This window comes from Heptranchias perlo, chromosome 5, assembly GCF_035084215.1.
Source record: "Heptranchias perlo isolate sHepPer1 chromosome 5, sHepPer1.hap1, whole genome shotgun sequence".
In the NCBI taxonomy this organism is placed as follows: Eukaryota; Metazoa; Chordata; class Chondrichthyes; order Hexanchiformes; family Hexanchidae; genus Heptranchias; species Heptranchias perlo.
The window spans coordinates 62,863,891-62,878,512 of NC_090329.1; the positions used below are offsets into that span (position 1 = coordinate 62,863,891).

Genomic DNA, 14,622 nt, shown 5'->3' on the forward strand with positions numbered 1-14,622 from the left:
AAATTGTAGTCTACTAACAAGGATAGCTGTTGTGGGAAATGCAAAGAAATGTCACACTGGTGCAGCAGGGTATGCCTTTCTGTCACCAGAGGCAGAATGGAGAGAGCTTTAAATAGACACTTGATCTATCCTGAGGACTACTTGATGCATACACTGGGTACAAAAGTAAAGAATCACCCAATTACCAAGCATTGATATCTCTCATTTTGATAAAAACAAAAACTCAAAATCATACATTTTGGAGGTGGGGGTGCAGCGAAGGAAGCAGCATACATTGGCTCTTAACAGTGGCATTACTGGGCTTCTGAAAAAAATCAATCTTTTTATTTGATCACTGATAAAATGCTTAACCACACAAGGTAACAGTCATGCTGCAAACTAATATTTAATTCTGCACAAAATCCGTAACAGCCATGATATGTTATAAACTAGACCATAGAATATCTTCAGGTCTATTTAACCCTATACAAAATAATTTGGGAGAAAATCTCAACAAAATGTGAAAATAAGCACACCTAAAGTCTCTCTCTCCCCACCTCAAAGAGGCAAAGGAAACAATTAACTCAACACTAGATGTCAGTGTAAGTGAAAAAGTTTTCTCTTAAAAGTGCTTGATCTTACTATCCTAATCAATCTTGTGCTATTTGAGGATCCTGCTTTTTCCCTACATATGGAAATTTTAACACAGCATATCTTTGGTAACTCAAAGCAAATTCTCACGTGGAGCTCCGTAACAAAGACACTCTAACCTACAGTAAGGATGGCAAAGTCAAATAAGTAGCCTGACAATTCAAACCTGGGATCACGATCTCTTAGAGTGTACTTTTCATTTCTTTTTTGAAAAAGGTTTAATAATCCTCTTCTTTTTCAGATCATTTTCAACAAGTCATTCTACAGAATTATAAATGCCTTTTCCATCCAACCAAACCAATCATAAGCATTTTCCTGTGCTAGAAATCTAAAAAAAGACATATTTAGTTATTCTGGAGTATGCAGATACTATACTTTAATTTCAACAGATATACATCCAAATCCTTAACTGGTAATTATAATCATAGTTTTATTTAATGACATTTATCCCTTCCTATTCTAAGTAAACACATCTGTTCCTTATGATATAAATTATGAGTAAATTTCAGCAAAAAGGTTGTATTATCTCAATTGCAGAGTACTTGACGGCTTTGGAATAAACACACTGTACATTTTTCTGCAGTAACATCTGCTGGTGAAATTTAGAATAGCATGTCGAACAACAAATAAAAATTTATATATATATTTTAAAATTACTTGGGGGTTAGTAAGGGTAGTAATAAAATATGAGACTTATTTGATTCCACCCGAGCGTTTGAAGTTAAAATTTGAATTCCAAAGCCATCACAGGGCGAAAAGAAAAGCACACATTATGGACCAAGAAAAAACCTATTGAACCCTGTACAATTTGCAGTGTAGTGGATCCTCCCTAATTTAGTTATTCTACTGAAACAGATAAACTACAGGTCAAGCAAAGTCTCCTACATATTAATCCACTACTAACACTTTTAATATTCATTCAAGACTAGGTGCATTTGAGGGAAGATCTGCTCAAGATCACAACAGGACTGTAACCATCGGATTGCATAGAATATTTAATCATCTATGTGTCTACTTATCCTTATCGATCCCATTCTTAGCTATTCATTTGGCACCTTTTCAAAGCAAAAAGTTAATACAGCATTAATTACTATGTGAAAGTCTATTACATACACGCACTCTGCGGGGAAAAAGTGTCATCTACTCTCTTATGTTACTTGAGGCTTTGTCCTCTGCTTTTGTGATCCCAGTTTAAGCAAAGTAAACAGCTTACACCCACATTATCTTTGTCTTTTTGCACTAAATACCTGGATTATGTCTCATCCCAATATTCTATTCTCTAGTGAAAATTGGCTCAATTCTATCAATCCCTCCTCATTATTGACATTTGTAAGTCACAAAATTCATTCTCTGAACCCACTTTATAATTAGGATATCAAGAGGAATTCATTAAACAATGTAAATATTGCAAGTATGGACTTACCAATAAGTTATATAGGGTAAAAGAATATATTTTGGCACAGTCTAATGCCCTTAGAGTCCACCCCAGTCCTTGATTATCCTTATCCACAACAATCTCAATTTAGTTGCATGCTTTCAGTAAAAAAAAACTATGCTAATAGATGCCCATCTACATGTACATGTCATGTCTGTTGTATCAATGTGCATTACCTTATATTTATCCACATTACACTTCAACTGTCATTCCTTAAGCCCATTCGCTTAATTTGTTTAGATCCCTTTTGAATGCTATCAATTTCCTCTGTGGTAGTCATCGAGCCACAATGCTTGGTGTTATCAGAAAAAGTAAAATTACCACCCTCCTCCGTAACGGCCCAGAACAAACTGGTGTGGAACTCTCTTAGCTGTAAGTTCCATTGATCGTGACTTTCTACATTTACTGCATCTGAATCTTTGAGGCCTGCAAAATTACTTCTGTTGGCTTCAAATCATCTCAATAACATGGAAGTGCAACAAAGTATCTATCTGACTGAACAAAATTCCCTGTTGTTAATCTCACAGTAAACCTATTAGATCAGACAACACCGTTGAAATGTAGATGGCATGCCTGAAGGGCAAAGTACATCTTCTGATGGCCTTCCACAGGCACTTAGCTTCTCATCAAACAACTTTGAAACAACTTTTATTGACATATTTTGCACTGACCATTTTGGTGGCTGAAGGAAATGAGAAAGAATTCAACTTGGCATCAGTGGTCAGCCTGAGAAGTTGTACTTTCTGTGATCCATAGTCAAGACAAATTGCATATGAAGGGGAAAAGAAACAGGCACATAACTGATTCAAAAGAATTCCTGACCAGGATTTAGAATCCATACAATTGAATACAATCAGGTAAGGCCCTGTCACAGATGATCTGTTAGGGTTACCAACTCTGGTTTGATGTATTCCTGGAGGTCTGATGATGTGACAGTCATGTGATGTCATCCAATCACATAACATTCGCCTGCAGTTTGCAAAACTGTCTGATTTTGAAGGACAATTTTCATTATTGTCCCTCAGTTTTTAATACAACCTTGACAAGTAGATGATATACAGTTTGTAAATTTAATCTTTGTTTCTGATTTCAAAACTCGGATGTTGATTACACACGAGTGTAAATACTTTGGATCGAGCACCCGAGATAATAAAATTGTCTTAGGTGCTAGACCCAAAGTATTTACTCTCGTGTGTAATCAACATCTGAGTTTTGAAATCAGAAACAAAGATTACATTTACAAACTGTATATCATCTACTTGTCAAGGTTGCATTAAAAACTGAGGGACAATAACGAAAATTGTCCTTCAAAATCAGACAGTGCTGTCAGTTAATCAGGCTGTGCAATTTCAATGCTATGCTTAATTTATTTCCTGATATTTAGAGCAGTATTAAAATTCTTGGCCATTTCTTTAATAGTTAAGTAGCCATCAAACCACTTGAGAATTGCAAAATAAGTGTTATTGCATGTGAGTCCTGATTGGCCAGATTTCTGCTGGTAAGGCTGAAGAAATCCGATAGTGCAAACCAAACTCTCGCAGGAGAAACTGAAGTTAGCATTTGTATTAGTTATCATTGAAATAAAAGTGGCAAGATTACCATCCCCATTTCATTAAGTGGAAAACATCCATGTAAATTGCCAGTCAAATTTCAACGGAACACCGCTTTCAAAGATTTTGGGAGTTTTCTCTCCCACACCGACCTCTCACAAAGTCAGTCACTACGGCATCAGAAGAGGGTTCAGGAAAAAGATGGTCAGCTTTACCATTTAGATATCACAGCACTAAGAACACCAGACCGACCTCTCCTAAATGCCTGCTAATTTTCCTATTGAAGCCATTAGTAGTCTCTTGAAGAAAACCTGTTTCACCTTTTCTCCCCCCATGAGTAAATTTAAATGCTTCTCTACTATTACATTCGGTGCAGTCAGTGGATTTTTTATATGCAAAGTTTTAACTGACAACTTATTCTCTGTCAAGAGATGGAGTATAAAAGCAGGGAAGTCATGCTACAACTGTACAAGGTGGTGGTGAGACCACACCTGGAGTACTGTGTACAGTTCTGGTGCCCTTATTTAAGGAAGGACATACTTGCATTGGAGACAGTTCAGAGAAGGTTCACTAGGTTGATTCTGGTTATGGAAGGGTTGTCTTATAAGGAAAGATTGAACAGGTTGGGTCTATACTCATTGGAGTTAAGAAGAATGAGAGGAGATCTTATTGAAACATACAAGATTCTGAGGGTACTCAATAGGGTAGATGCTGAGAGGTAGATGCTCATGGGGGAATCTAAAACTAGGGGGCATAGTCTCAGAATAAGGGGTTGCCTGTTTAAGATGGAAAAGAGGAGGAATCTCTTCTCCCAGAGGGTCGTGAATCTTTGGAATTCTTTACCCCAAAAAGCTGTGGAGGCTGAGTCATTGAATACATTCAAGGCTGTGGTAGACAAATTTTTGATCAGCAAGGGAGTCAAAGGATACGGGGAAAGGGCGGGAAATTGGAGTTGAGGTAAAAATCAGATCAGTCATGATGTCATTAAATGGTGGAGCAGGCTCGAGGGGCTGAATGGCCTACTCCTGCTCCTATCTCTTATGGCTGTTGAATGTAGAAAAACAACTCACTAAATTCACCAGACATATATACTTGTGGTGTGAAATCTACACACTACACAAGTATATAAGAAAGACTAAATATGCTCCATCCACCATAATTACAACAGATTGCCAGAGTAATGTTGCATTTTAGTCAATACTGGTTGTTGCATATTTTGTGACGTTGTCAGTATAATCAATAAAGTAATATATACTTGCTGCTTGCTTCTTCCACATACAAAGGACCCTTTCTGCAGCAGCACGCTGGTTACTACTGAAATGGATAGGGCATATTCTGACATGCAGTGCATTCTGGGTAGGGACATCCACCATTTGAGCACAAAATCACAGAACGGATCAAATTAAGATCTGGCTGGAGAAAATCACATTTGGAGCAATACCAACGTCATTTCACCGGAACTGCGGCAAGCATAGGCAAACAGCTGATTGGTTGCAGGGGTGAAGTGCCCATACAACAAACTTTTCTCCCAGATTGCCAGTTGCAGCGCCCGGGAGAGGAAGAGCTAATTCCTGGAGAGGAAGAGCCAATTCCGAGACTCCCGAGTAAAGCGGGAGAGTTGGCAACCGCATCTGATGTCATGGGAGTGAAAAAAACAAAACTGCAGCATGAGATGATATTTCACACACAAGGAAGTCAAAGGCTGAAATTATGAATACTGGCCAATATCCTAAAAGTAAACAGATGCAAGCAACCATTTAGAAACTAGCTACTTAATTAAGGCAATTTGGCACAATACTGCAACTACAAAGGCATCACACTCTATAATGTAGCCATCATGGTGTGAATGCCAGGATGTGGTACGCATTCTTTCTTCTCAAGAAACGGGAATAACAACAACAACTTGCATTTAATTAGCGCCTTTAATGTGGAAAAACATCCCAAGGCGCTTCACAGGAGTGATTATCAAACAAATTTGACACCGAGCCACATAAGGAGATATTAGGACAGGTGACAAGGAGTTGGGTTTTAAGGAGCGTCTTAAAGGAGGAGAGGTAGGGAGGCAGGGAGGTTTAGGGAGAGAATTCCAGAGCTTATTGCCTAGGCAGTTGAAGGCACGGCCATCAATGGTCACTAGATACAGGGGAGGTACCAGAGGACTGGAAGACTGTAAACGTAGTACCATTGTTCAAAAAGGGTACGAGGGAAAGGCCAAACAATTATAGGCCGGTCAGTCTTATCTTGGTGGTGGGCAAACTATTAGAATCAATACTGAGAGATAGGATAAACTGTCACTTGGAAAGGCATGGTTTAATCAGGGATAGTCAGCATGGATTCGTTCAGGGAAGGTCATGCCTTACAAATCTGATTGAATTCTTTGAGGAAGTGACAAGGGGGATTGATGAGGGTAGTGCAGTGGATGTTGTCTACATGGATTTTAGTAAGGCATTTGACAAGGTCCCACATGGCAGACTGGTCAGAAAGGTAAAAGCCCATGAGATACAGGGAAATGTGGCCAATTGGATCCAAAATTGGCTCAGTAACAGGAAACAAAGGGTAAAAGTCGATGGATGTCTCTGTGAATGGAAATCCGTTTCCAGTGGTGTGCCACAGGTCTCAGTGTTGGGTCCCTTGCTGTTTGTGGTATATATTAATGATTTGGACTTGAATGCAGGGGGCATGATTGGCAAATTTGCAGACAACACAAAAATTGGCCATGTAGTTGATAGTGAAGAGGATAGCTGTAGACTCCAAGAAGATATCAATGGGTTGGTGGAGTGGGCGGAAAAGTGGCAAATGGAGTTCAACCCAGAGAAGTGTGAGGTAATGCACTTCGGGAGCGCAAACAGTAAAATGGAATACGCAGTAAATGGGAATATATTGAGAGGGGTAGAGGAAGTGAGAGACCTTGGAGTGCATGTGCACAGGTCCCTGAAGGTGGCAGTACAGGTAGATAAGGTTGCGTAGAAGGTATATGGAATGCTCTCCATTATTAGCTGAGGTACAGAATACAAAAGAAGGGATGAAATGATGGAACTGTATAAAACGCTGGTAAGGCCACAGCTGGAGTATTGTGCGCAGTTCTGGTCACCACATTACAGGAAAGATGTAATTGCTCTGGAGAGAGTGCAGAGAAGATTTACAAGAATGTTGCCAGGGCTTGAAAATTGCAGCTACGAGGAGAGATTGGATAGGCTGGGGTTGTTTTCCTTGGAGCAGAGGAGGCTGAGGGGTGACTTGATTGAGGTGTACAAAATTATGAGGGGCCCAGATAGAGTGGACAGGAAGTACCTGTTTCCCATAGTGGAGAGTTCAAGAACTAGAGGACATAGATTTAAGCTGACTGGCCGAAAGATTAGAGGGGACAGGAGGAAAAACTTTTTTACCCAGAGGGTGGTGCGTGTATGGAATTCGCTGCCCAAATTGGAGGTAGAGGCAAGGACCCTCAACTCTTTTAAAAAGTACCTGGACCTGCACCTAAAGTGCTGTAAGCTGCAGGGCAATGGACCGGGTGCTGGAAGGTGGGATTAGAACGGGCACCTGCTTGTTCTTCGAGCCGGCGCTGACACGATTGGCCGAAAAGCCCCCTTCTGTACTGTATCTTTTCTATGGTTCTATGCTGGAAGGACTAAAATAGGGGATGCGAAAGAGGCAAGAATTGGAGCGCAGAAATCTCAGGAGGTTGAAGGGCTGGCGGAGGTTACGGAGATCGGGAAGGGCGAGGTCATGGAGGAATTTTTTTTATTCGTTCATGGGATGTGGGCGTGGCTGGGAAGACCAGCATTTATTGCTAATCCCTAATTGCCCTGGAGGAGATGGCGGTGAGCCGCCTTCTTGAACCACTGCAGTCCGTGTGGTGAAGGTTCTCCCACAGTGCTGTTAGGTAGGGAGTTCCAGGATTTTGACCCAGCGACGATGAAGGAACGGCGATATATTTCCAAGTTGGGATGGTGTGTGACTTGGAGGGGAACGTGCAGGTGGTGTTGTTCCCATGTGCCTGCTGCCCTTGTCCTTCTAGGTGGTAGAGGTCGCGGGTTTGGGAGGTGCTGTCGAAGAAGCCTTGGTGAGTTGCTGCAGTGCATCCTGTAGATGGCACACACTGCAGCCACAGTGCGTCGGTGGTGAAGGGAGTGAATGATTAGGGTGGTGGATGGGGTGTCAATCAAGCGAGCTGCTTTGTCCAGGATGGTGTCGAGCTTCTTGAGTGTTGTTGGAGCTGCACTCATCCAGGCAAGTGGAGAATATTCCATTCCTGACTTGTGCCTTGTAGATGGTGGAAAGGCTTTGGGGAGTCAAGAGGTGAGTCACTCGCCGCAGAATACCCAGCCTCTGCCCTGCACTTGTAGCCACAGCATTTATGTAGCTGGTCCAGTTAAGTTTCTGGTCAATGGTGACCCCCAGGATGTTGATGGTGGGGGATTCGGTGATAGTAATGCCACTGAATGTCATGGGGAGGTGATTAGACACTCTCTTGCTGGAGATGGTCATTGCCTGGCACGAATGTTACTTGCCACTTATAAGCCCAAGCCTGAATGTTGTCCAGGTCTTGCTGCATGCGGGCACAGACTGCTTCATTACCTGAGGGGTTGCGAATGGAACTGAACACTGTACAATCATCAGCAAAAATCCCCATTTCTGACCTTATGATGGAGGGAAGGTCACTGATGAAGCAGCTGAAGATGGTTGGGCCTCGGACACTGCCCTGAGGAACTCCTGCAGCAATGTCCTGGGGCTGAGCTGATTGGCCTCCAACAACCACTACCATCTTCCTTTGTGCTAGGTATGACTACAGCCACTGGAGAGTTTTCCCTCTGATTCCCATTGACTTCAACTTTATTCGGGGTCCTTGGTGCCACACTCGGTCAAATGCTGCCTTGATGTCAAGGGCAGTCACTCTTACCTCACCTCACCTCTGGAATTCAGCTTTTCTGTCCATGTTTGGACCAAGGCTGTAATGAGGTCTGGTGCCAAGTGATCCTGGCGGAACCCAAACTGAGCATCGGTGAGCAGGTTATTGGTAATTAAGTGCTGCTGGATAGCACTGTCAATGACACCTTCCATCACTTTGCTGATGATTGAGAGTAGACTGATGGGGCAGTAACTGGCCGGATTGGATTTGTCCTGCTTTTTGTGGACAGGACACACCTGGGCAATTTTCCACATCGTTGGGTAGATGCCAGTGTTGTAGCTGTACTGGAACAGTTTGGCTAGAGGCACGCCTGGTCTTCAGCACGACAGCCGGGATGTTGTCGGGGCCCATGGCCTTTGTTGTATCCAGTGCGCTCAGCTGTTTCTTGATATCACTGGAGTGAATCAAATTGGCTTGAGTGGCTTCTGTGATGGTGGGGATATCGGGAGGTGGCCGAGATGGATCATCCACTCGGCACTTCTGGCTGAAGATGGTTGCCAACGCTTCAGCCTTGTCTTTTGCACTCACATGCTGGACTCTGCCATCATTGAGGATGGGGATGTTCGCAGAGCCTCCCCGTCCTGTTAATTGTCCACCACCATTCACAACTGGATGTGGCAGGACTGCAGAGCTTTGATCTGATCCGTTGGTTGTGGAATCACTTAGCTCTGTCTATAACATGTTGCTTTCGCTGTTTAGCATGCATGTAGTCCTGTGTTGTAGCTTCACCAGGTTGGCACCTCATTTTTACGTATGCCTGGTGCTGCTCCTGGCATGCTCTGCTACGCTCCTCATTGAACCAGGGTTGATCCCCTGGCTTGTTGGTAATGGTAGAGTGAGGAATATGCTGGGCCATGAGGTTACAGATTGTGCTGGAATAGAATTCTGCTACTGCTGATGGCCCACAGTGCCTCATGGATGTCCAGTTTTGAGCTGCTAGATCTGTTCTGAATCTATCCCATTTAGCACGGTGGTAGTGCCACACAACACGTTGGATGGTGTCCTCAGTGTGAAGTCGGGACTTCGTCTCCAGAAGGGCTGCGCGGTGGTCACTCCTACCAATACTGGCTTGGACCAAAGCATCTGCGACGGGTAGATTAGTGAGGACAAGGTTAAGTAGGTTTTTCCCTCGTGTTGGTTCACTTACCACCTACTGCATGCCCAGTCTGTCAGCTATGTCCTTCAGGACTAGACCAGCTTGGTCAGTAGTGGTGCTACCGTGCCACTCTTGGTGATGGGCATTGAAGTCCCCCACCCAGAGTACATTCTGTGCCCTTGCTATCCTCAGTGCTTCCTCCAAGTAGTGCTCAACATGGAGGAGGACAGATTAATCAGCTGAGGGAGGGCGGTAAGTCGTAATCAGCAGGAGGTTTCCTTGCCCATGTTTGACCTGATGCCATGAGATTTCATGGGGACCAGAGTCAATGTTGAGGACTCCCAGGGCCACCCCCTCCTGACTGTAAATCACTGTACTGCCACCTCTGGTGGTTCTGTCCTGCCGGTGGGTGCCGTCAGCGTATATGTAGAAACCTGGAATTATGTTTTCGGATGATGTCACCGAGGGGCTGCACATAGATGAGAAATAGGTGGGGGACATGGATAGATCGTTTGGGGGACTCCAGAGGTAATGGTGCGGGAGTGGGAAGGGAAGCCATTGCAGGCGATTCTCTGGCTACGACCGGATAGATAAAAATGGAACCAGGCGAGGGCAGTTCCACCCAGCTGGTCAGTGGAGGAGAGGCGATGGAGCTGGATGTTGTGGTCAACTGTGTAAAAGGCTGCAGACAGGTCGATAAGGACGAGGAGGGATAGTTTACCACGATCACAGTCACATAGGATGTCATTTGTAACTTTGATAAGGGCCGTTTCAGTGCTGTGGGTGGGGCGCAAACCTAATTGGAGGGGTTCAAACAGTGTTGCGGGAAAGATGGGACCGATTTGGGAGGCGACAACGTGTTCAAGGACTTTGGAGAGGAAAGGTAGGTTGGAGATGGGGCGGTAATTTGTAAGGACAGATGGGTCAGGGGTGGATTTTTTGAGGAGGGAGTGATGGCACAACGGGCTGAATAGCCTCCAGTGTGCAGTAAATTTCTATGATTCTATGTTGACAGCAGATTTGATGGGGAGGGGGGACAGTACTTGAGGAGGAGAAGAGGGAACCGTTAACAATATCAGCTAACATGGGTGCCATGAAGTGAAGATGGGTGGTCAGGAGTTTGGTGGGAATAGGGTTGAGGGAGCAGGAAGTGGGTCTACTGGGCTAGATGAGTTTGGAGAGGGCAGGAGGGGAGATAGGAGTGAAACTAGAGAAAGATGCGAGTTCAGGGCAGGGGGAACCGTAGGAGAAATTTGAGGGGGGGGGGGGGAACGTCAGAGAAAGGAGCGCGAGAGAGAGTGATGGAGAGGGCCGAGAGAGAGAGGGAGGTGAGAGAGAGAGAGAGAGAGAGTTCCAGCTGGAAAGTTTCTTTTTAAAAAAATGGAACAGGCATCCTCTGATTTTCCTGATACAAATCTAACCTTAATTTTTGTATGTAAATATGACTTGGGCAAAAGATGCAAATTTTATTTTTAAGGGGGAAAATACATGTGTGATGACTCAAACAGTGAATTGATTTTACATCTAATGTTTGCAGGAAAGACACTGTTCAATGGAGGGAGCATGGCACCTTTTTCATAGTGTGTCAACTCATTTCACAGTTTCCTTTAATATATGTGAATGAGAGCTGAACATGACACATATAAATCCAGTTGGATGGTTTATTTTATGGGTGTTCTAAATGTAAACTGGATAATTCTCAAAATATCCCAAAGCAGCCATTAATACAAAGAAATTGACTCCAGAATCATTTGATGCATTTTAGTTTTCGTAGACAATTTTCTGAATGTTGGATCAAACAAGAATAAAACATGATATAATATAAAAGGAAAATCGGAGGCAGAAAGGTTAGAAAGACAGCTCTCTTAGTAAAGCAAACACCTTGAAGAATAGCATTTTTTTGCTATTCGAAAATCGCAAAGCCTGAAAGGGAAGTGCATCGGTTAATTAGTAAAAGTATCCTCTTTTAAGACAGTATTTGGGTCACAATGCATTTCACACGGGTCAGGGGTTAGAATAATGAGTTTTCACAGGACATTTAGTTCTTCAATAATAAATAACTGTCTTAAGCCACAAAATCAAAATGTTATAACGTCAGCTAGTAAGCATGCTTTAGCCCTCCTACGAACAGTAAAACTCTTCCATGCTCTTAAGCACATTGATAGCTATTTAAAAGCATTTTCCTTTCTAGTCAGCTACCTTAAGACCTCAAAAAATTACTCAAAAAGAAACATTTGCCAATGGCATCGTGCTCAATTAGAGTGCAGTTTCAGAAATTTACATCTCACGTTTTAAATACACAAGAATAATTACCTTTAAATAGCTCCTATTTTATTAGGTCAGATAAAAATATCACAGTCCTTAAAATGAAATGTAATCCTTTGCCAAGTATTTTAATCCATATATCATGCTCAGTAGCAGAGCTATAAAACTGTACAGAGAATTTTGGCTCAAACAAAACATATTTATTATTCATTTTAATAAAACAAGGAAAGAACTTGCATTTATATGGTGAACGTCACATCCTCAGGACGTCCCAAAGCATTTCAAGGCCAATAAATTACTTTTTGAAGTGCAGTCACTATTGTTATACAGGCCGATGCGGCAGACAATTTGAACACAGCAAGGTCCCACAAACAGCAATGAGTTAAATGACCAGCTAAACTGTTGTTGGGGTGTTGGCTGAGGTATAAATGTTGGCCAGGACATGGGGAGATCCCTCCTTCTCTTCTTCAAATAGTGCCAGGGATCTTTTCATATCTACCTGACAAGCGCCTGCTGTACCATTTCATATGAAAAACAGTACCTCTGACAATGCAGCACTCCCTCCCTACTGCACTGAAGTGTCAACCTAAATTATGTACTCGAGTCCTGCAGTGGGGCTTGAACTCTCGACTTTCTGACTCAAAAGGCGAAAGTGTTACCAAATGAACCAAGTTTACACCAAAAATCCACCGCTATGCATTAACTCCCAAATTCAAAGCATGAAGGAGAAGCTATAATATGCATCTGAGATTTGAAAATAAACAATGTCATACCTGGATTTCTGTACAACACAGCGACACATTTTATTACTGAATAATTAATAACTACTGATAGTTAAAAAAAATCCCTTTAATGTGTAACAAAGTACACTGGAGTCTCACAGTTAAAATAATTCTTTACTATTTCTTTTTAGTACTTTAATAAATGCTTTACAATACTTTTGGGGTTAGTATCAGGCTTCCCTGGGAAATTGTGCATGGGTTGGATTCCTTCAACTGGAACTGGAGCTCAGTTACATAGAATTATATAGAATGTACAACATAGAAACAGGACATTTGGCCCAACTGGTCTACGCTGGCATAGAATACAAAAGCAGAGAAGTAATGTTAAATTTATATTGAACCTTTGTTAGAATATTATGAAGAGGCTTGATAGGGTGAAAGTGGACGTGGAGAAACTGTTTCCACTTGTTGGTGAGTCCAGAACAAGGAGATATAAATATAAGATAGCCACTAACAAAAAGAAAGAACTTGCAGCGCTTTTCACGAGCTCAGGATGTCCCAAAACACTTTACAAGTGGAAACAGTTTCTCCACGTCCACTTTCACCCTATCAAGCCTCTTCATAATATTAAAGACCTCTATCAGATCTCCTCTTGGTCTTCTCTTTTCCAAAGAAAAGAGCCCCACCCTGCTCCATCTTTTCTGATAGTTGCATCCTCTCAATTCTGGTAACATTCTTGTAAATCTTTTCTGCACTTTCTCCATTGCTTCAATATCCTTTTTATAGAACAGAGACCAGAACTGCACACAGTACCCCAAGTGTGGTCTAACAAAGGTTCAATATAAATTTAACATTACTTCTCTGCTTTTGTATTCTATGCCAGCGTAGACCAGTTGGGCCAAATGTCCTGTTTCTATGTTGTACATTCTATATAATTCTATGTAACTGAGCTCCAGTTCCAGTTGAAGGAATCCAACCCATGCACAATTTCCCAGGGAAGCCTGATACTAACCCCAAAAGTATTGTAAAGCATTTATTAAAGTACTAAAAAGAAATAGTAAAGAATTATTTTAACTGTGAGACTCCACACGAGCCTCCTCCCACTACAATTACCTCTTCGCACACTCCCCTGTATCCCTCTATTCCCTTCTCCCTTGTATACGCATTAAGTCTCCCCTTAAATGCATCAATGCGATCTGCTTCATCCACACCATGTTACAGCGAGTTTCACATTTTCACCACTCTCTTTGTAAAGAAATTCCTCCTAAATTATTTTTCTCTACAACAGTGACTACACTTCAAAATATAGTTCATTGACTGTAAAGTGTTTTGGGACATCCTGAGCTCGTGAAAAGCGCTGCAAGTTCTTTCTTTTTGTTAGTGGCTATCTTATATTTATATCTCCTTGTTCTGGACTCACCAACAAGTGGAAACAGTTTCTCCACGTCCACTTTCACCCTATCAAGCCTCTTCATAATATTAAAGACCTCTATCAGATCTCCTCTTGGTCTTCTCTTTTCCAAAGAAAAGAGCCCCACCCTGCTCCATCTTTTCTGATAGTTGCATCCTCTCAATTCTGGTAACATTCTTGTAAATCTTTTCTGCACTTTCTCCATTGCTTCAATATCCTTTTTATAGAACAGAGACCAGAACTGCACACAGTACCCCAAGTGTGGTCTAACAAAGGTTCAATATAAATTTAACATTACTTCTCTGCTTTTGTATTCTATGCTTTTGTATTTTGTATCCTTTGGAAATGAAACCCAGTACTTTGTTACCACTCATTATAGCCATATCAACATGATTTGCTGCTTTTACGATTTACATATCTGTATTCCCAGATCTCATTGCTCCTTTATCCCATTTAGTTTCTTATCTTCCAAAGAATAAATGGCCTCCTTATTCCTTCTACCAAAATTAACTACCTCTCACTTTGCTATATTGAATTTTATTTGCCATCTATCCTCCCTCTCTGCAAGCCTGTTTATGTCTTTTTGTATTTTGGCACAGTCCTC

At 42.1% G+C, this 14,622-nt stretch overlaps 1 protein-coding gene across 2 annotated transcripts in view; it reads right to left on the reverse strand.

The window, feature by feature from the left end:
* Window positions 1-14,622, reverse strand: part of supt3h (SPT3 homolog, SAGA and STAGA complex component) — a 424,528-nt gene that overhangs the window by 165,392 nt on the left and 244,514 nt on the right. The window lies entirely within an intron of this gene.